Source organism: Lolium perenne, chromosome 3, assembly GCF_019359855.2.
Source record: "Lolium perenne isolate Kyuss_39 chromosome 3, Kyuss_2.0, whole genome shotgun sequence".
NCBI classification, from domain to species: Eukaryota; Viridiplantae; Streptophyta; class Magnoliopsida; order Poales; family Poaceae; genus Lolium; species Lolium perenne.
This window is the reverse complement of record NC_067246.2, coordinates 322,605,228-322,628,047: the sequence shown is the minus strand read 5'-3', so window position 1 is coordinate 322,628,047 and position 22,820 is coordinate 322,605,228.

Here is a 22,820-nt window from a genome sequence, read left to right as displayed (position 1 = left end):
CAATGCTATACCGGTGCAGCCTCAGCAGCACCAGCAAGTTCACCAGGTGGCTGATGGCAATGGCCAACCGCCGCCGCCGGCACCATTGGGCCGGAATGTATACCATGACCCTGACATGTGCTGTGTTGTGTTCGTCACTGAGCTAACCGACAAACAAAGCCTGCGTCGCCGTTCCATGGAAGTGAACGCTGTGATGCCGGCAGTACCAAAATACATGCTGTGGTCGGATTAAGAGATCTCCTGGTCGTTCAAGGATCACCCCAAGATAATGCCTAATCCGGGTGGTTATGCTCTTGTGGTTGACCCAATCATGCAGGGGCCATCGACTCGAATCAAGTTCAGCAAAGTGCTGATAGACAATGGAAGTAGCATAAACATCATGTACCGGCACACCATGAATATGTTGGGCATAACAGAAAACATGCTACAACCAACCCGCACAACGTTTCACGGAATCGTTCCGGGCTTGTCTTGCGCGCCGGTAGGAAAGGTCCGTGTGGATGTATTATTTGGAGGGCGTGACAATTGCCGGGTTGAAAACGTTGAGTTTGAGGTGGTGGACCTAGATAGTCCCTACCATGCATTGCTGGGGAGACCGGCATTGGCGGCTTTCATGGCCTCAACTCACACGACCTATCTCAAAATGAAGATGCGGCACCTCGAGGACCCTTAACTGTGGTGGGAAACTACAAAGTCTCACTGGAAACCGCTTCAGCCGGATCAAACCTGGCAGAATCGCTGGTGATTGCAGAGCAAAAGAGGAGGATGCAAACTGCGGTTGCCCTGGCTCAGTCCTCACAACTGAGCTTAGCGGCAATGAGCGCAAACTTGGGTACACCGGCATTCAAGCTGACAAAAGAAACAAAGGACATCGTGCTGGACCCGGCTTACCCTGAGCGCACCGTTCGTATCGGTGCCGGCATGAATGAAGCATAGGAAAGCGCGCTCGTCAGCTTCCTCCGTGAGAATCGGAATATCTTTTCCTGGTCTACTGATGACTTGGTAGGTGTTCCGAGGGAGCTGGCTGAGCACTCTTTAAATGTCCGGAAGGATGCTAAGCCGGTAAGGCAGCCGCTGCTCCGGTTTGCTGAAGACAGGAGAAAGATCATTGGAGAGGAGGTGACAAAGTTGTTGGTTGCCGGTTTCATTGTGGAAGTGCTGCATACTGAGTGGCTAGCCAATCCGGTGCTGGTCGAGAAGAAAAAATAAGAGAACCTAGAAGCAAAAGCTCCAAAGGTGTGGCGCATGTGCATCGACTACACCAACCTGAACAAGGCGTGTCCAAAAGATCCTTTCCCCTTACTCTGGATCGATCAAGTGATTGATTCCATCACTGGATGTGAACTGTTGTCTTTCCTGGATGCTTATTCCGGTTTCCACCAAATCCCCTTGAAAAAGGAAGATCAAATAAAAACTGCATTTATCACCCCGCAAGGGGCTTATTGCTATGTCACTATGCCTTTCGGTTTGCGCAACGCTGGTGCAACGTACCAACGCTGTATGCAAAAATGCTTGTTTGATCAAATTGGAAAAAATGTGCAAGTCTATGTGGACGATGTCGTAGTAAAAACTAAGGTAAAAGAAACCTTAATCGATGATCTCTGGCAAACATTTGATAACTTGAGAAGATTCCGGATGAAACTCAATCCGGCAAAATGCACCTTCGGTGTTCCCGCCGGCAAACTGCTTGGTTTTCTCGTATCAAGCCGGGGCATTGAGGTTAATCCGGTAAAAATCTGGGCAATCGAAAGAATGACTATACCGCGAGATCTCAAGGACGTGCAAAAGTTTACCGGAAGCTTGGCATCGCTAAGCCGGTTCATAAGCAGGTTAGGAGAAAAGGCTCTGCCGCTCTATGCCTTGATGAAAAAATCCGATACGTTCGTCTGGACCCCTCAGGCAGACGCAGCGTTCAAAGAGCTAAAAACAATGCTAGCTACTGCGCCTATATTGGCTTCACCTCTAGAAAGAGAGCCTATGCTATTATACATAGCAGCAACAAACCGGGTTGTCAGTGTGGTGGTCGTAGTTGAAAGAGAAGAGGAAGGAAAAACCATGCAGAGGCCGGTATACTACCTGAGCGAGGTGCTCTCCCTCTCAAAGCAAAACTACCCGCATTTCCAGAAAATGACTTATGGCGTGTTCTTGGCCGCCACAAAGCTTAAGCACTACTTTGAGGAGCACCCCATGAAAGTGGTGAGCGAGGCACCCATTTCCGATATCATGTGCAACAAAGATGCTAGCGGTAGGATTGCAAAATGGGCAATCCAGATATCACCATACGTACCGCTGTATGAAAGAAGGGATGCCATAAAATCGCAAGCTTTGGCTGATTTCCTAGTTGATTGGGCAGAAATGCAATACAAGCCGCCAGATCAAAAAATAGAATACTGGAAGATGCACTTTGACGGATCCAAACTCAAAGAGGGTCTAGGTGCCGGTGTGGTACTTACTTCACCTAAGGGAGATCACCTCCGGTATGTTTTGCAAGTGCATTTCAGGGCATCCAACAATGTCGCTGAATAAGAGGCTTTGATCCATGGGCTCAAGGTCGCAAAAGAAATCGGAGCACACCGGATCATTTGCTACGGAGATTCAGATCTAGTGGTGCAACAATGTTCCGGAGATTGGGACGCAAAAGATGCCAACATGGCTTCATACCGGTTTCACGTGCAAAAGATTGCCGGCTTCTTTGAGGGCTGCGAGTTTCACCATGTGCCACGAGCGAAAAATGAAGCCGCAGATGCTTTGTCCAAGCTGGGCTCATCTAGGCAAGAAATTCCTCCCGGAATAGCCTTGGCACACTTAAGAGTACCATCGATTAAACCCAGCCAGGAATAGGAATCAATTTTTGTACCGGAATCACATGTTGTACCAATGGATATCGATGAAGGAAACCCGGGAACTGTTCCGGTAAACCCGGGGACTGTTCCGGTAAACCCGGGGACTGTTCCGGTAAACTCGGGGACTGTTCCGGCAAACTCGGGGACTGCTGCGTCCATACCGGAAGAAGCAATGCTGGTGGATAACATGGAGATAGACGTACCGGTGTTTCTGGTTCGAGAGGCACCATCTTGGGTTAAACCTATTAAGGAATTCATGATCAAAGGCACCTTGCCGGTTGACGAAAATGAATCCAGAAGAATACAGAGAAGGTCCAAATCATACACCATCATCAATGGCGAGGTGTACAAGAGAAGTCTAACCGGTGTCCTCCAAAGATGTGTGGAAACGGAAGAGGGAAAAGAAATGCTTGTGGAGATTCACCAAGGGGAATATGGACACCACGCTTCGTCAAGGGCGTTGGTAGCAAAAGTATTCCGGCACGGGTTCTATTGGCCCACTGCTTTGGAAAATGCTGAGGACCTGGTACGCAAATGCAATGGGTGCCAGAGGTACGCCAAGCAAAATCATACCCCGGCATCCGGTTTAAAAACCATACCGCTAACTTGGCCGTTTGCTGTTTGGTGCCTTGACATGGTTGGCCCATTCAAAACTGCAAGGGGCGGCATGACCCACATCTTGGTTATGGTGGACAAATTCACCAAGTGGCTAGAAGTAAAACCTATTGCAAAATGCGATGGGCACACAGCGGTGAAGTTCTTAAAGGATGTCATTCTGCGGTACGGGTACACACATAGTATCATAACTGACAATGGCTCAAACTTTGCCCAAGGTGAGTTCAAGCGATTCTGTGAGGATAACAATATCTGGTTGGATTTGTGCTCAGTAGCACACCCGCAAGGAAATGGCCAAGTGGAAAGAACAAATGCGCTGGTGCTTTCCGGTATAAAACCAAGGCTCATCGAGTAAATCGAAAAGGCACCGGGGTGTTGGCTTGATGAGCTGCCATCAGTGTTGTGGAGCATAAGAACGACTCCAAACCGGTCTACCGGATACACACCATTCTTTATGGTTTACGGAGCAGAAGCGGTCATACCAAACGACATTCTCCATGATTCACCAAGGGTGCAACTCTATACCGAACAAGAGGTAAAAGAGGCCCGAGAAAACGATGTGGACTTGCTAGAGGAAGCAAGAGAATTGGCATTGGCAAGAACAGCCCTTTACCAGCAAAACCTCAGACGCTATCACAGCCGGAAGGTTAACCCGAGGGTATTCCGGGAAGGTGATCTGGTGCTACGCCTAGTGCAGCGCACTGAAGGCCGGCATAAGCTATCACCCCCATGGGAGGGACCTTTCATTGTGAGCAAAGCTCTCCACAATGATGCCTATTACCTGATTGATGCACAGGAATGGAAAGAAGGAAAGGTAGACAGATCCGGAGATGAAACCAAGCGTCCGTGGAACGTAGCTCTGTTCCGTCCTTTCTACTCATGAAGTTGTGGTGTAAGAAGTTCCTTTTTGTACCTTATTTGCTATGAATAAAAGATGTCGGAGCCTCGAATGAAACTCGGGGACTACCCCTACTAAAATTGCATGCAATATGTTTATTTTTTCAGTTCACCGGTTGCTTGTTGAACATTTTTTCTTTCTGGTTTAGTAACGTACTAAAACCTACCGGAGTCTTCGACTCTGCTGCTGTCCGCAACCCGGCTTCATGGCAAGCAAGATAAACCGGTAGGAATTAAGCACGTGAACTACGAAAAGAGATAGTGGGAACGAACAATCCGGAAAAATTTAACTAACCCCGGCTAAACCGGTTTTTTGTGAAAATTTCGAGTTGTTTCTAAGTTCATGAAAGTGCTTGCTTGGCAAAAGAACTTTGTGCCTCATACGCCAAAACACCCAAAAGAGGTAGGCAGAGCCAAAGTAAAAGAGCCAAGTGTGCATCGGATTGGATGCGAAAACAATTCCGGAATCTTTGCGGTACAGGATCAAAGCAAACGATAAGCAAGGTGTTAAAGCGATAGACAAACATAACTTAATAACCTACCGGTAAAACATACCGGCAGGCAACATGGTAGCATAACCAAAAGAACGGCTAAGTTTTATGTTACATCATAACCCCCGGCATACCGGGGTCGAATTTAATGAACATTGTTTTAAGTCAAACATGACACAACAAAGCAGGATAAGCATATTCAGGCAAGGGGAGCTTCAGGAGGAACATCACCGGCATTAGGGCCTTCCGGAGGCGCATCTTCTCCGGCATCCTCATCCTCATCTTCCTTTTCTTCATAGTCACTAAGATAATCAGTGACGCCAGGAGGAGGAGGAATGAAGGTGCGGACCGCCGCATACTCAGCTATCCGGTAGGCGCGATCCTTCCGCTTGGCGGTGAGGGCTGGATCCGTGTCGGTAGGAGCATCTTGGCGCGCGGCAACGAAGGCGTCCAGGTCCAGGTCTTCATACCAAGAACAGGCGGTGCGTAGCGCCTCGTCTGCTCCGGCACGAGCTGCTGACCATTGCCACTCGCGGATCCTCCGGCCGGCACCTTTCAGGTGGTCGGAAGTGAGCATCAAGTTAGCCGGCGCCTCCTCCTCAGGCCAGAGAACCTTGAAGAGCTGGATCGCCACTTCGGGGATGTCGGCAAGGTTCCGGTCCACCGCGCGCATGTGCGAGACCCGGGCAGAAAGCGCGACCAGATGGTCATAAGGGTCCCAGGGCGCATCCGGATTCTTGAACGCTTGCGCGATCCGGCGCTCTGCTACCTTCTTCTGCGCGTACGCCTGCGAGTCCGGAAAGAGCCCTTCTAGACAAAGGAAAGAGATAAGGACATGCTACCGGAAGGTATAAGCTTATAAGCAGAAGCCGAAAAAGAAAGAAGAAAAACTTACGGAGGGCGAGCGCGTCGGTTTGCATGACCAATAGGTCATACTCCTTCTGCTCCGCCTCTAGGAGGGCAGTCCGGTCTTCGGCCGCTTTCCGCGCCTTGCCTCCCTCCTCAAGCTCTGCCCGCAGCACCGCGGTGGAGTTGACAGAATCATCCAGGGCCTCCTTTAGCTGTGCCTCAGCCGCAGCTTTGGCGTCCTTCAGCTCCTGATCATGCCGGAGCCCGAACTGGATGAGCTGATCCTTCAGCCCCCTGGAGATGAGCTCTTGGGCGTCCAGAGCCTTGCGGTGCTCCTGGATAAGCTGCTCCTTTTCATCTAGAATCCGGGAAGGAAATGTTAACAAGGTATAATCGATAAAACGCAGAAAGACGAGTTAACCGGAAAAGAAGCCATACCTTGAAGGGTGCGGAGCTGAGCCTTGAGGGCCTCAATGGAGGCTTCCGGGATAGCTGCTATGCGAAAAATTCGTAAGAAACGAAAAGGGATAACCAACCGGTGAAAAGAAGCCGGAGATAGAAGAGCTGACCTTGGCAGTGGCTGTGGGCCTCGGAAAGGTCCCGGTGCTCCCACAGAAGATCCTCAAAGAGGCGCTTCCGGGCGTCCGCCGTGCTCTGTTCAAGTAAAAATGGTTATGAGAAGAAGCCAGTTTCTTTATGTTTTTGACTAAGTTTCGCGCTAAGAGCTATGCTCTCAACACGAAACTCGGGGACTGAGGAGATAGGCATAATCCGGAAAAAGAGAAACCGGCTTGAGCTGAAAAGATTGGAAAGAGTTGATGTAACTTACCACCACGTTGTTGGTGGCATCGTGCCACGCGTTGTCGAGCTCCCTCACCGCGCGTCGCAGCCGGATGAAATGCTGCTCAGTGCACCAAGGGCCAGCGGGGTCTACCGCCGGGAGCCGGTCTTTCCCCAAGCCGCGCGTAGCCGCGGACACATCCGCTCGATTCCACTTTTCAGCGTACTCGAGCAGATGGCCCAGCTCGTGGCCTCCGCGCTTCAGCTCTGTAATCTGGCCCAGAAGGCCAGTGGCTGTTTCTCCGGCTGCAATAGCGGCGCGGCCGGCGTGCAGCGCCAGCTGTTGCGAGCCAGGCGTAGCAGTGCCGGAAGCCACGGCCTTCCCCTTGAAAGGTTCCGGCTTGAGAAGCTTGAGGCTTTCTGGCGGCGGCGTCGGCTTGGCCGCAGCGGGCCCTTGGCTAGGAGATGGTGCGGGCTCGGACGCTGAAGGTCCTTGGCTTGGTGGCGGCGTTGGTGTGGCCCCGGTTGGCCCAGCAGTGGGAGCTTCCGGCGGAGGCGCGGGCGAAGTCCTGGGCGGCGAGCGGGCGTCAGGTGCGTCCTGGCCCGGAGTAGAGCTTGCCGGTGCGGAAGACTCCGACACCGGCTTGGAGGGGGAAGAGTCCGTGGTCTTCTTCTTCTTTCTTTTAGGGACGGGAGGAACCAGAGGTTCCGCCCTCCCGGCAGCTTCAGAGTCGGCGCCGATGTTGCTGGCGCCGGTGTCTTATGTTTCGGGAGGGGAGACGTGCTCCTCCTCCGCGCGGTGATCTGGAGGTGTAGGGGCCGCGCGCCCCGCACTTGGAGTGCCTCCCAGAGGGGAGGCAGAAGCGTTGCCGGTACCAGAAGGTACCGGCCTTGAGTGAAGAGGAGATGAGGTCCTTGCGGTTCCCTCAGAGCTCTCAGGCCTCGGGCCGCTGGCGCTCTTGGAGAGCTTGAGCGCAGGGCTGAGCAAGAAAAAGAGAAAGGGTTGGAAAAAAGCAACCGGAAGAAAAAAGTTTGTAAAACAAAGCACGAAGTGAAACGAAGACTTACCCGGAAGCGACCGGCATCTGTTTGCCTTGGTAGCGCTTCTTTCCCACTGCTTTCCCTCCGATAACTTCGGTCCGGGAGCGCTTGGCGGGAGGGCCTTGGCTTGAACCGGCTTCAGTTGCCGGAGCCTTGTGCTTCTTGCCCTGGGAGGTGAGCTTCTCCATGTACTCGCGGCCAACTTCGGCCCGCAGAGGAGCCACGTGCTCATGAACCTGTGGTTGGGTGCTAGCTGAGGGAGCATCTAGAGAAGGGAAAATAACAAAGAGGCATGAGAAGCCGGAAGAGAAAACTACCTCGAGGATAACAACCTCATCATCGGAACCGGAAGCTTCGGTTGAGAAGTTACCGGGGCGCGAGGTGTGGGTGCGGCCCATCTTGAGGTCGGTCCAGTGGATGTAAGGGTCAGGGTCGACCTCGTCAAGATCCCGCTTCTGCTTTGGGCCTCGTTTCTCCGCAGCGATGCAAGGAAAGCGCTCCTTAGCCTGAAAAAGAATGGAAAGACAATTAGCGACAACACAAAAGCTACCGGTACAACAACCCGGATTGCACAATCTCTTACTTCAGCAGTTGGAGGGTTGGTGGAGCTGAGAGGCCGGAAGCCCCACTCCCAGTCCAGCGGCATGTCGGTTTGGCAGATCTGCCTAGCCTTAAGCACTATATCCTCCTGGCTTAGAGGGAGGCCGGTGATCTTTGTGGGATCACGAGGGCCATACATCTCACTTATCTTATGCGCCCAGCGCTGGAGGGGAAGCACCCGGCGAGAGATGAAGGTGCGGATGATGTCATCAGAACTGATGTTCGTCTCCCTCTTCAGGTTTTCCATGAAGCGAATAATCCGGTTGGTCTCGATATGGTTAACCTTCGGATTAAAGCTCCAGTTGGCCTTCGCGGGCACCGCCGGATTGAAAGCCAGCAGGTTGATGAGATCAGCCTCGCCGGTGTTCTTCACATAGAAAAAGGTCTCTTGCCATGCCCGGCATGACTCGAGACCGGATAACTTAAAAAAGGGGCTCCCTTGGCGGGAGCCGATGATGCAAGACCTGCATTGAACGGGGGGTTTGGGTTTAGGAATGTCTTTGCCTTGGACCGAGTTGATCCGAAGGCTAAAGAAACGAGCAAAAGTCTCCTTCGTGGGATGGAGGCCGATGTAGCCCTCCATGAAGGAGACATAGCAAGAAAGATAAAAAACGGCATTGCCGGGAAGGTGATGAGGCTGGAGTCCATAGAAATCTAAGAACTCACGGAAGAAGTCGGAGGCAGGAAGGCCGAAGCCGCGCTCGAAATGAGCAAGGAAAATGACGGACTCACCGGGTTCGAGCACCGGTTCAATCTCATCGCGCGGAAGCCGGCAGGAGACTCCTGCCGGTATCCCCCGGGAACGGTAGAGCCAATCTATCTCATGTTGCGTCACGTCGGAACCTTTCCAGGCTCCGCGGGTGATACCGGACAAATCCACCCCGGAAGCCTAGCCGGAGCTGCCGGCTTCTTGACCTCTTCCGGTATCGGAGTCCATCTGGGAGAGTTCGGCGGAAAGAATGTCGGATGCCTCACTCTGGCGGCTACCGGAGGAGGATTCGGAGGAATACTTCGCTAGACATAACGGTTGAGTGATGCCGGATTCTACTGAAAAAACAAGTTTCCCAAGATCTACCCTTGCGCGAAGATCTACGAGTAAGAGGAAAAGCAACAAAAAGAAGAAATAAATACCCTACCGGCCCAAGATCTAAAGAGCAACGAAGAAAGAAGCAAATGCACATTGAGCCTAACCTGAAGCGGCGGAGGTGCTGAGGGAGAGGTTCGCCGGAGCAGCGGCAAGCTCGTGAGCGCCGACGGAGGCTGGCGACGAAGAAGGGCGGAACTCGCCGAAGAAAGCTCGAGGCAGCGGCGGCGAAGAAGCACCGGTGGATCTCTCCACGGCGAAGACCTTCAGCGCAGCGTGAAGAGCGGTGCAGGCTCGTCGGAGCGGAGCTCAGGCGGCGACCGGCGGCGACGAGGTTGCACGAGGCGAAGGGCTCAAAGCACTGGAGATCAGGAGAGTGCGGGGAAAGAGATGAAGTGGAACTGCAAGCCCTCTATATAGGAGGACGAGTTAGTGGGCTAGCAACCGCTGGGCCACGACGGTTCGCTTCGCGGGCCGCCACGTGGCGCGAAGATACACGCGCGAAAAGAAAAATGCCACAAGGAGGCAACACGGATCCGGAGCGGCGGCCAGGATCCGGTGTGGCGCAATAAATATGGGCGCAGAAGCCGAAGGGAGGTGACCCCTGGCACTGGCGCGTCAGAAACAGTGTGCATGTCTCTGACAGGCACTATACCCGAGAAATGCTCGACTTCACCGAGGAGGAGTTTAATGACAAAGACACCGGAAGATGAGATACCGGGAGTACTTTGCAAAGAGAGAAGGAAGGTGTAAGTCCGGCAAAGACGTCGGAAGTTCTAAACTGACCACCGGAAAGGATTAAACTGGTACCTTAAGATATAGGAACCTGGCATGGTCCGTCGGATAAAATCCACCGAACTATACCAGCTTCGGGGACTAATGTTGGGGGGATGACCCCCGGTATGCCAAAGGCATGCCAAACCGGATGGTTTGAGCCATCAAGATACCGGTTTAATGTTCATTCCGGAGCTCAAAGTTAAACATTGGGCTGAGTAAATCTATACCGGTATCCACAAGAGGGGTATACCGGTATGAGCTAAGAAGACACCAGAGGACCGGTAAGAAGTGTAATGTAGAACGTCGGCAAGACTGGTCGAAGATTCTTTCCAGAGCTAGAGGACAAAGATGAGCTAAGCAAAGTAGCTTTAAACGAAGCCCTGGCGCCAAAGAAGAAGGTGACGCCAAAAGCAACCGGAGGACGTCAGCCTCCCTGATTAAAGAAGATACCGGCGTCATCTATGATTAAAGTTACTTTGTAAAAGTAGTTTGTCTAGTCAAAGATGCCATTAGGGTTTCCTAGGGTTTCTTCCCCTGTAAGCCACCCTCTCCCTATATAAGGAGAGGGGGCACACCCCATCGCGGGCATGACCTGATATGCTAAGATAGATGTATGCAGAAACTTGTATCCTCACAAGATCAATGAATAGAAGGATCTAGAGCAGAGTTCCTCCTTGTGTCTTTCTTCTTCTACCTCTGGTTCTTGAGGAAAGCATCCGAAAGTTCATCCAATCTAGTCCAAAACCCTCACCCGAATCCTCTAGCGCCCATTCGGCCCCAACTTAAGCCATCCCATGGCATCTGCTCGTTCGCCACGACGACAATATTAATATATTCTTTTTATCGAAAAAGTAATTCCCATTAGTTCTTAGGGCATCTCCAGCGGCGCTACGCATTTTAATGTCCGCGAGCGTCCATTTACGTCGCGCTGCGGACGCTAAAATGACCGTTTTTGTCCGCACGTCCGTTTGCGTCTGGGGTCTGCTCCAGCGGGGCGACACGTTTTTTTCTTTTTTTCCCTTTTCTCAATTAAACATAGTTTCAAATATTACATTTTGAAACATGATTTTACACAAACTAACACATAGTTAGGAACATGGTTTACACAAACTAACATAGTTTGAACCATGGTGGACACAAATATAAAAAAATTATAAATAGAAGTCAGTTGTGTTGATTTCCGTATGTTTGCTGCCAAGAAAGAACATTCGAGGGCACACCCAATCACCCAAACTGGAAAATCCAGCGGGAGGAGATGGTGCCCTTGTTGGTTCTACCGATGAGGCGAACAGACAGAAAACTCGACTACTGGTTTCGTCTAGCCCGTAGCCAAAATCGCTGCAAAGAAAGAACACTCGACGTTCTAACTATCGGTGTCGGATCCGGAGTCGTCGGTGTGGTAGTGCCTGCGGCAGGCTGTGTCGTCGAACACCTTGACGATCATCTCGCCGTCCCTCTCATAGAGGAAGGTGAGCTGGCAGCCGGGCTCGAGCGAGAGGTCGCGGGCGAACTTGTCCCACCCCGTGTGCAGGTACATCTTGCCCTGCCCGTCGAACAGGACCTCCACGGTCCAGCGGCAGAAGTTGCAGCTAGCCTCCCGTAGCTGCAAGTGCGCCGGCTCGACGCCGTCGACGAACTCGGCGAACTTGTCCGGTAGCCGCTTGATGGCGAATGGGTTGTCGTCGATGCGGAGGAGGAACTCGAAGCAGCGCTCCTCCTGCGAGGATGGGGAGGGCGCAGGCGACGACGACCGTGGGGCCGTAGCTGCTCCACCATGGCGGCCCCTGCCCCGGCCACGGGGGCGCCCAGGGCCGCGGCCTCGACCGCCTCGCCGGCCACCAGGACCGGCCATGGACTTCCTCGCGAGTTTGGATGCGTCACAGGAACACCTAGGCGGCGCTACGGTCGAGCTTTGTGGCGGCTAGGGTTTCTTTGGAGGAGTGGATGAGGAAGAAGAACGTGCGCCCCCTTTATATAGGCCGGCGGCATGCGGTGGCCGCGGGACACGAGGCGTCGCCATTAACGTGGTTGGCGGAGGTGGGCGGCCGCTCGTCAGCCGAGGCATCGTCGCCATTAACGTGGCGCAGAGTGCCGAAGCGACGCAGCTTTGCAGTCACTGGCGCGTTTGAGAAGACGCATTGATGCAGGGTCGCTGCCAGGCGGGCCCACCGAAACGGACGTTTCCGGACGTCCGCAGAGACGCATCCGAGGCGCATATTTGGGCCAGGTTTGCGTCTCCGCGGATGGCCCGATCACTTTGCGTCGTCCCGCTGGAACAGGCCCCAGACGCATTTCCGGTCACGGCAGACGAAAGGGCATCTCCAGCGGCGCGACGCAAACGGACGCTGAGCGACCGTTTTCGTCCGCCGTGACCGGAAATGCGTCTGGGACCTGTTCCAGCGGGACGACGCAAAGTGATCGGGCCGTCCGCGGAGACGCAAACCTGGCCCAAATATGCGCCAGGTTTGCGTCTCCGCGGACGCTCGGCGGTCGCGGAAAATGTCCGCGTTGGGTACATCCGGGCTCGGTCGGCAGTGACTTTTTTTTTTTGAGGGTAAAACAGTGGGGTAAAACCCCACTGCAATTTTTATTATTAAAAGAAAAAAAAAGTATTTACAAAGTTACAAAGCTACTAAAAAAAGCTACAAACTGTACAAGTTGTACAGGAAAAAGAGAGAAAAGAGAAAGAAAAAGAAAAGAAAAAAGAAAAGACCTATACTAGAGAAGAAAGGAAATTGTCTAGCCAAGCTTTGTAAGCAGCAACATTTTTTTTCTTCATTCTGGAGGATAAAAGAATGAGTTCCTGTCTGAATACTGCCTTCCAAGCACCTAAGGAAGGAATCTGATCTTCAAAAATCTTTCTGTTTATAATAATCCAAATGGCCCACGCTGCAAGGATGATGATCTCAACTGCAAAAGGAATAGATAAGTGATCCTTTATCTATTGATTTTTTCATTACTATTAATTGGCCAAAAGGACCATCTTTATAGAGATGGTTAGTCGAGTTAACCTAAAACTATAACGGCCGTACCTACTCGCTGTCGCGCGGCCTACACTGGTCTCGGTTACTCGCAGTCGCGCGCCCTACTACTGGCCGCCGGATGGGCCGGCGCCGTCGTCGAAGCGGGAGCGCTTCTTGCACTCCGCGCGCCGCGCACGCCGGCGAACGGACATCTCGTCCTGCCGCCGCCGCCGCGTCCTCCTCCGCCTGGACCACCGCCTGGATCGCCACCACGTCGGCGACGAAGCGGGCCCTGTCCCTAGCCGCCGCCGCCACAGCTTCGTCCCTGGCGGCGATGGCGACCTCCAGCTCCCGGTTCTCTGCTCGACCCGCGCGGGAGAAGGGCCCTCTACGCTGGAGCGAGTCCAGGTCGGAGCACATTAACCCCCAGCCATGGCCATCGCATAGCCGTGGGCTTCCTCCTCCGCCAGCCCAAGCTCGACGGCGCTGGGCGTCCCCAGCGAGGGACTCGAAGGACGCGAGCAGAACCAGCTGGTCACCGGCGCACTCGAAGCGCATGGGCACGGGGACGTCGTCGTCCGCGATGTCGTGGATGACGGCGTCGGCCGAAGGGGCCGCGATGGCCGCCCGCGCCTCCGCGAGCTCGGCCCTGGCGTCGGCGAGCTCGGCCATGGCGTTGGCGATCTCCGCCCGGTCGTCGCGAGGCGCCCTTCCGCGCGCTCTGCCGCCTCCGCCTCCGCCTCCGCGACCTCCGCCTCCGCCGCCGCCACCTCCAGGTCCAGCTGCTGCGCCTCAACGCCGGCGGCGGCTACCTCGTCTCCCTCCTCCTCCGGGTGGAGCTGGCGGCACATGTGAACAACGTGCTCCCAATTCATGTGGTCAGCCATGGATGGATGGTAGCTTGAGGTGTGCCCGTCGCCCCCGCCGGTGTCCACCATATATAGCCACGGCGGGGCGGGAAAACGGCGTTGGCGCGCAGGGCTTCCCGCGCGCGCGAAACGCCGGCGAAACTTGCCAATGTATTGGGCGCGCGCGGGAACGATCGTCGTCGCGCGGGAACAGTTAATCGCCGGCGGCAGTCCTCAACGGGACGTAAAACACCATTAGCGACCTTGACGCTGTCCCGAGATAAAATATGCGCGTCCGCACCGCTGGAGCTACCCCCGACGCAAACGATCACCCTGACCCACAACGCGTCCGCGGGCCGAAGCAAACGGACATTTCGGACGTCCGAAATGCATCGGCCCGCTGGAGATGCCCTTACGGCTAGTATCCTATGGATCGGTCGCTCTCCTACGCACCTCGGGCACAAATGCTGGTAGAGTAGCTTCGATTAATGAATGCTACCAAGTGGGAATGATCCAGAGGATGACCGGCGGTCGCTAGCGTCTGCCGCCAATCGTCACGTCAGTCTCCACGGCCACGCCATGAATGGCGTAACGACCCGGTGGCCCTGCCGTCACGAGGTCGTGCTTCCTGACGTATAGACATACGTGTGGGACTAAAGTAACCGAGAGCCTGCAGTGCTCGAGTCGATGCCTGTTTTCTGTCTGAATTTTTTGATTTTCGCCGAGCCTACTTCTGTTACTCCGCTTATATATACGCGCCAAGGTCAGTACGTTCTGGCGCCAGTGAATCTGGCTCGATATATATGTCCGTCGTACCTGTGACGCAATGGAACAAGCTCGTGTAGATACAGGCATGCCTATAATGCCAGATCGACATGCAAAGGAACAACGCATCCTTGTCAGAGAAGCCTGCACAATGCATGCAGATCGATGCAGGGCCATCGTTCTGCGATGTATGCGCCGTGAGCTGGATCGTTCCATGGATGTCCGGCCCACCTGGTACGGAGGAATTTCCCCAAGAAATCAGGAACATGGATGCCACCCACACTGGTGTTGCGTACGCCTCTACATGCACCGCAGCATCAATGTATCATCGAACCACACTCTCGCTGTCGCTTCTCACCCAAATGCTTGGACTGTATTATATGTGCGGTACGCACGAGACAACGAAATTGTGGCTCACTTGTCTGGTGTATACTGTAAATACGTGTATGTCGTGCACGGACAAAACGCACCACATCACGTGTGCGCGTGCGTTTTGTTTTCTACGTACCCGGCCAATATCGAGGCTCTCTTTGGGCATGGCCTAACCGGGGCACCGGGAAGCCTTTCTTTCTTTCACTTCCATTCCACTACCTCTAGTCACAAAATCTCTCTTCCGTTTTTGCCAAAAGATCCACCAGGTTATTACTAATCATCAACAGCAGTATAATCACCAACTTAGGGTAGGTTGCGGGGTGCGGTGTTGATGGCATCGGGGCAGAAGGGTGGGCTTAGATAGATGGTTGCGATGGTGGTGGACCGGTGGAGGAGGGAGACTGAGGTAGGATGGGGTTGCGTAGCTTGTCGGAGTGGGAAAAGTGGAGGAACAACGAGGGTCCGCTAGTTGATGAGATGGAGGCGATGGGGGGCGCTCGCGTAAGTTGACTATAAGTATATAGACACAATTATTATATATTTTGTGCATTCTTACGGTAAACATGTCGAGGTTACAAATAGACCCACTTGGGCCGGCGTCAATACAATGCAAGATGAAAAAGGGATAGTTTTTTAGTACATCAAATTATTTTGGCGCGCTCATTTTTATGTATCTAATGGCTTGGATCGGAAATACTACATCAGAATTCATGTAATATTTAGCCACTATGGTGTTTCAGTAATTCACTTGTTATAAATCCCGTAGATATTTTTTATTCAAACGGAAATATGATGGGGTAGAGTTGAAATTTCCATATCATCTCCTACCACGTGTCCCCAGCCCATGTAGAACGGCATGCCTTGTGTTCCTCGTTCCTTGATAGCATGTCTAGAAAGAGCAGATTGATAAACTTGAGGGGTAACGCCGTCGGACGGAAATAATCTACAACTTCCACTGGACATCAAAGTCAACTGCATCGTCGCCGTCACCTCATTGTTCCGTCGGTCGCGGGGAGAAGGAGCAACCGGTTCCAGAGGGAAGCTCCTCCAGTGGAAGAGGGGAAAAAACAAGCCTCCCCACCCTAAAGATCACCAAACTTGATCGTGTGAAGTCCTCCCCACACCTTCGCCCTGACCACCACGGGCATGATCAGGACTCAGGAGTGGAAGAAGAAGACAGTCTAGCTCCCGTGTGTGATACACCATTAGCAGCATCTCAGTAGGGAAACCCATCGATGCGGATGGCAAGGACAGAGCAGGGCATTATTCCACTTATCCTCTACCTAAACTCCTCCAAATCCTATTTGTTGGCCTTTTTTCTACCGTTGGCGATGTGAACATTGACAACAAGTTAATTCTTAGAGCCGCTCAAACACAAAAATGGTTAAATGGTATTACTCCAGTTCCAAAATATAAGCCTTAAAAAAAACTAGTTTGTAGCTTTCTAGAAGTACTTGTATTTCAAGAGAAAGTAGTAGTAGAATGCACCGTAAAAAAATTTCCCCAAAAATGAGGGCAGCGCTAGCATACTATTGATCGGCGCTTTGATGCATGGACCATGCACACAGTAGCGTGATGGAGAGTATCCAGAGGAACGAGACCGTCCTACGTGCATAAATTGCTTCTTTTTTAGCTTGGGGGCATGCACAAAACTCATCCGGATCTCTGTCGTGCTCTGGATCTAGCGATCTACTGCATGCATAGTAATGCCGTGAAATTATGAAGACAACGTATATTCACTTGGTCGAGGAGTAGTACTACGTACTAGCTCTTGCTTATTGCCCGACGCAAGACTAACGTTTATACAATCAATAAATGAAGTACAAGATCGATCGACCGACCGATCTGGCGATGTACAGCTAGCTAGGTGTGCATGCATGGATGTCCCGTCCCGTGAAGGGAAGCTAGCAAGGCAGGCCGTCCTACACACGGCCGGGCAGACGCGTCGCAAATAAGACGCGCGTGGCAGCTGTGAGGACGACCTAATTCGACGACGTTATTGATTGTGTCTATCTAGCGCCGTACGTTTTTCATGGTCCAACAGCCAGAGAGCCATGATCTTTGACCGTACGTACGTACACTGTTTCTCACCGACGCCGGCTGACAACGACGGATCTGGAATGAAAACTACGGTTAATTGCACCGCACATATATATGCAATTTACTGCATGGATGCATGGCATCAGGCCGTAAGCAAATATCTACGGTACATATATACGTACCGTACCGTGTATGCACGAACGGTAGCCAGAGGCCTAAGCTAGACACCGTTTACCAGGAAGGATCGGGAATCTACGTACACCTAGCTAGCACAACGATCTATCTATCCGTAATCAGTAGAACTCAGTTCACTGCGGGTTGCTTCCGTGTTGCTGTAGACCGTATGTATATATGACGACAGTGACACGGTGGATCCATCGCCTTGGATTCGATCTGATCGCGATTGATCGAGACAGCACCAACGAATTAGAGCATCTCCACTCGTCTCCCCACAGAGCCCCCACGGCCACTTTTTTTCATCCGGACGGCGAAATTCGGTCCAGTCGCGCCCCCGGTTCCTCGTTTTCGTCCGGATTTGAGCCTATTTTCGTCCGGACTCCCCATGCCATCCCCGGCCCCCCGGGGAGCGCTCGGGGACTCCGGATGAAGCTAAACCAACCGCCCACGCCCACGTGTCTCCTCTTTCGTCCGGATTCCCCGAGCCGTCCTCTTTTTCCCCGAGAAACACCGCTTGGGGAGCACACGACTGGAAATATACTGCCCCCCACGCCAAATCTTCCTCCAATCCGGACAAAAATTTCGCCGGATTTGGGCGTGGGGAGCGCCAACGAGTGGGGATGCTCTTACAAACATCGATAGCCGAGTCTCAGACCGTACGGAAACATACGTATATGATGCCATCGATCGAGCAGAATCTACGTACACCTAGCTACTACGCGCTTGTACAGCATGCATGCAATATCCATCGTCGTCCGGCCGACCTTGAGCCGCGTTGTCTTCAAGGAGGACTCGACTGGCGTACGATCAATCGACGCTTCCATTTTTGTACACTGCACGGTCTTAAGGCAAGCCATGCATTAATCTCTGACCATCCGTCCATGGAAGAAGATTTCCGGTACCTATAAGGGCATCTCCAGCGGCGCGACGCAAACGGTCGTTGAGTGATCGTTTTTGTCCGCCGTGACCGGAAATGCGTCTGGGGTCTGCTCCAGCGGGGCGACGCAAACTGACCGGGCCGTCCGCGGAGACGGAAATCTGGAACAAATATGCGCCAGGTTTGCGTCTCTGCGGACGCTCGGCGGTCGCGCCGAGTGTCCGTCGAAAATAACGTAGGACCCGCGCGTCAGTGGCTGGAGGCCGATATTATTCCCGTCACTGGCCATTCCCCCGCGCGAAATTGCAAACTAGACCGGCGCGAGCAGTCCAGAAGCGATGGACGTCCTCGCCGCCGCAGCTTCCGCCATGGATGTGGAGCAAACCCTCGCACCCGCCGCCGCCCCACACTCCCCTGTAGCCACGACCATAGCCACAATGGAGGCTGCACTGGCGGAAGCAAAGCGGGCCGCCACCGGTGGCGGCCGGGAGGCAAAGCCGAAGGCGGCAAAGAAGGTGCTATCCCCGGAGGAGAAAGTCGTGGAGGCCGCGAAGCGTCCCGGGCGGCGCAAGAACCAGAAGATCAAGACTGCCGCGGCCGCCAACCAGCAGGCCTGGCAGATGCAGTTCAAAGCCGGCGTCGCGCAAGTAGCCCTCCATCCGACCTTAGAGGAGGGCTACATGCTCGTCAAGAGAGAGGGGATCGCCGGCGTCGCTCCTCCGGCCTTGTCGGTTAGCTCGGTAAGTTCCCAACTGCGCCCTGAAACGTACTCCCGCTCCCTTGCAGGGCCACACGGCATCGCGGTTCGCCTCCGGCCTGCCGCCGGTAAAGTTGACCGGGGCAGCGGTTCCCGACCTCAACCGGACGCCTAGAAGCGGTGACTCCTGCCCGGGCGCGACACAGAAGACGCGCCACGTGCCGGGGGAGAGCATGCCGCAGCCCCGCATCCTGTTCGACGAAATGGCGCCGCCTGCCCCGACGATGGACGACCCGGTACGTGAGCTCTATCAATGTGTGCGAGTGCCGTGTATCATGCGTCTGATGTCCGTTCGTTCGTAGGACAATTGGAAGGACTGCCATGATTCAGACATCCAGGAAATTATCTACGGCGGCGGCTTCGTTCGCGATGATCGGGCCGGGACAGGCGCGCATGATGACTGGCCACCAACGCAAGATGCAGAGGACATCGACACCGCACGGCTGTTCGCCACCCAGCAGATGCAGCCAACACCCGTGTCCGTCGACGACTTCGACGACGCGCCAACACAGCCTGACATTGCTCCGAAGAAGAAGGGCAAGAGCTTGAGGACACAAGGCTTCGTCGACGACGAGGATAAGTGTTTGTGTGAAGCGTGGCTGGCAACGACCCAAGATTGTATCAATGGCGCCCAACAAAAGGGCAAGGTCTATTGGGCCAAGGTCTTACAGCAGTACAACGAGACCAGGATGCACCCGCCCTACCATATCACAGGCCCTCGGACGGAAGAGTCCCTCCGGAAAAGATGGAACTACATCAAACAAGAGACAAGCAAGTTCTGCTCGGCGGTCGAACATGCTATTAACAACCCTGTAAGCGGCACTGGCGTCATGACAGTGGTAAACACGATACAACCATCGTCATTCTACACAATTTGCATCATTGTATGTACATCATTGGCGGCTATGATTGCATGTATCCCGCGCCTTGGAGAAGTTCAGGGCGACACATAAGAAGGACTTCCATATGATCCATTGTTGGGAGGTGCTCAAAGACAACAACAAGTGGATGATAAGCTTTGCGGCCTACCAAGAAGCTGTGAAGAATGGGACAGCGGTCACCCTCGACGGCGAAGACGACGATCAAGGCCGTCCAGTCCTTCCACCTCGTCCACGAGGCCATAAGGCTACCAAGGCCGATCTTGTCCGGGAGGCGCAGACCATTGCGTTCACGCAGATCATGGAGAAGATAATGGCTGACAATCGTGTCGCCATGGCTGCTAGGGACGAGAAGAGGCATCTGGAAAAAGAGGCCGCAACTGCCATCTACCAGAACCTCGCGAAGGAGGCCCTCGATGTCCAAAGGCTGGACATCGAGGCGAAAAAGGCAGACGCCGAGGCGAAATTGCGTGCAGAAGACACAAGGATCTTGCTTGCCGACTTGAGCGCCGTCGACGACGACACCAGGGCATGGTTCATCAAGAGGCGCACCGAAATCCGCGCGCGAGACGCCTGATCGCCGGCGCGATGCGCCCAGCACCTTGGCCTCCTTTTGGACTTTTTATTATTGCTGTTTCACGCCTTGTTGTGTCCTTTTGGACTCCACTTTGCGCCATACCAGTTGCAAAGTGTGATGAACTTGTTTCAGCCCTCAATTTGTGGCTGTAATTTCGTGCAGAGTTGACGCTAGTTCATCTTTTTTGAAATCTGGCCAGCGCCGAAAATGCGTCGCCCCGCTGGAGCCAACCCCAGACGCAAACGGACGCACGACCATTTTGGCGTCCGCCAGGCGACGCAAACGGACGCGAGCGGACATTTTGGGCGTCCGAAATGCGTCGCGCCGCTGGAGATGCCCTAAGTAGTTGACCGGCAGAAAGAGCGGTTCGACGGGGCATCACTCGCCTTAGGCTACACAAGGTACTACTCGGCAAATATCTAGCGATACCAACCATAAATAATATTATAATACTTTTTGTCAAAAATTTAATTTTTTTTCTGAAAAAGTTAAAAACATATGTGAGTATTCACAAGATGTGTTTTTATAATCCTTATAATTTCCACAATCAAAATTAAAACACACATTGAGAAAAAAAAAACAAATTGACATGTGAATGGTGTCATTACTGGATTTGTATTTTTATTTGAAACTATTCATGCTGGATTTGTCATTTTTGTTTCACTGTATGTGTTGCTGAAATTTTTTAGGACGTGTAAACACACATATTATGAACACTCACAATTATTCGTATTTTTTGGAAACTTGTAATTTTGATTTTAAAAACTAGTTACACGGTTTCATTTAGTGTCTGCTATAACTAGAAATGTTCTCACAAGCTACTAGCCAGCAATAGGGCGGAGCTAGCGCTCAAGCCACCCTGATGTAGCACTTGAATATAGCATTGAATAATATGGTTAGTATGGAGGATGAAGGTTGGTGCGGCGGCGACCGGCCTTTCTAGCGGCATGGACGTGGCGAAGGGGAGGGACGCGGTGCCAGTTGCAACATGGCGGCGAGGGGGAGAGGGGTTGTGTCGCGCAAGAGGGCGAATCATGGTGGGGAATACGTACAAGGTGTCTTGACGACAGAGCTTTACAAAGTTATTGCATTGATCTATCCTGAAGATGGGTATGCAAAAGACGGTGCCGGCGAGGACATCTTGAGCGTGTATGATGGTACGCGCTGAGGGTCTGCCGGATTGGTTGTGCCAGTTGCTCGCCATTGGGCTACTTGCGGAGGCCATTGGTTTTTAGATGATGGGCGTCGGTGTGATGTCAGTGTGTTGGCTCTTTTCATTGACTCCCCCTTCATCGGTGTTGTAGGAGTAGCGAGTTGTCGCTAGTTTGGGGGCTTCGATCCGATCTTTATAATTGTTTTTGTAAGACTTGTGAATAATCTAATAAAAAGTTATGTGCATCCCTTGAATGTAGAGAATGGAGTGATAATTCCCCTATTAAAAATAAGTGCCGAACAATATATTAGGCTGCATGAGACACATAGAGGCTAGTGGAAGTGCTACTATCATCAAGGCCAAAGTGGAAAGAGATTTCCTTAGACTGCTCATAGTGGGAGTAACATAAGTAGTAACATCACACATCTCAAGACATTTTGGTGACATGGCATACTAATAAATGAAGAAAGAGAGTGGGGTGGTAACTAGCTTATGTTACCATAACATCACACATCTCAAGGCAATATGAGTCTACAACATAATTAATGACACATTGCATGACACCACATCTAAGTTACTACCCATTATGAAGGTAGTAACTTAAACTAGTAACATGACATATGTTACTAGTCTAAGTTAGTCTCCACTATGAGCAGCCTTATCTCTCCAATAATGATGATAGTAGCATGTAATGTAATCTTGAATCCCATGGGTGCATATTTTTAATCAATAAAGATAGCATGTCTTATTTCAACGCGCAAAGATTACACAGCTTGAGTGTATTTGGCGTAATCGCGGCGCACGGCTTGCCAGAAGACAAACAGCTGCTCTGTACGGACCTGCTGCAGGCCCAAAACAAAACATGGAAGATCGTTTTTAATCCTGCCCCGGTTGTCGAGCGAGTCCAGCTGCTATACAGCTCACGTCCTGCACGCCACTGCTGCAAGCTTTCGATCGTTTTCCCTGGCTCCCAGTCACTGCTTTGTGCCCTCTGCGTGCAGTGGATGTAATTGAAAACTAGCCGCAGCTGTCACGTACAGACAGAGGATCTTGGTTCCTCCTGTCATACTACCAATACTGCCACCCCCTAGTAGTGGAGTAGGAGTACATTTTACTACTCCAGTAAGTACTCGTGTATCCCTCTCAAAAAAAAAAAAGTAAGTACTCGTGTAGTAAGTAGAAGGTACGCCACCGGAATATTATTAGCAGGTGCGGTACTTGTCTCATTTTTACCACTACTCGTCGTACTCGATGGAGGTCCAGTCAGCGCTCTTCTGGCGATCCAGCTGGTGTGTGCATCATGGCATGGCAGTATCTTCAGGAGGTTTGAGGCCAGCTGAGTTCACCACTCGAGGTCGTCACGAGCGCCGGGTATATAGGCCGACGGACGTGTCGATCCTGGGCGACGTTGTCTCAGGAAAATAGTGTGTGGCTAC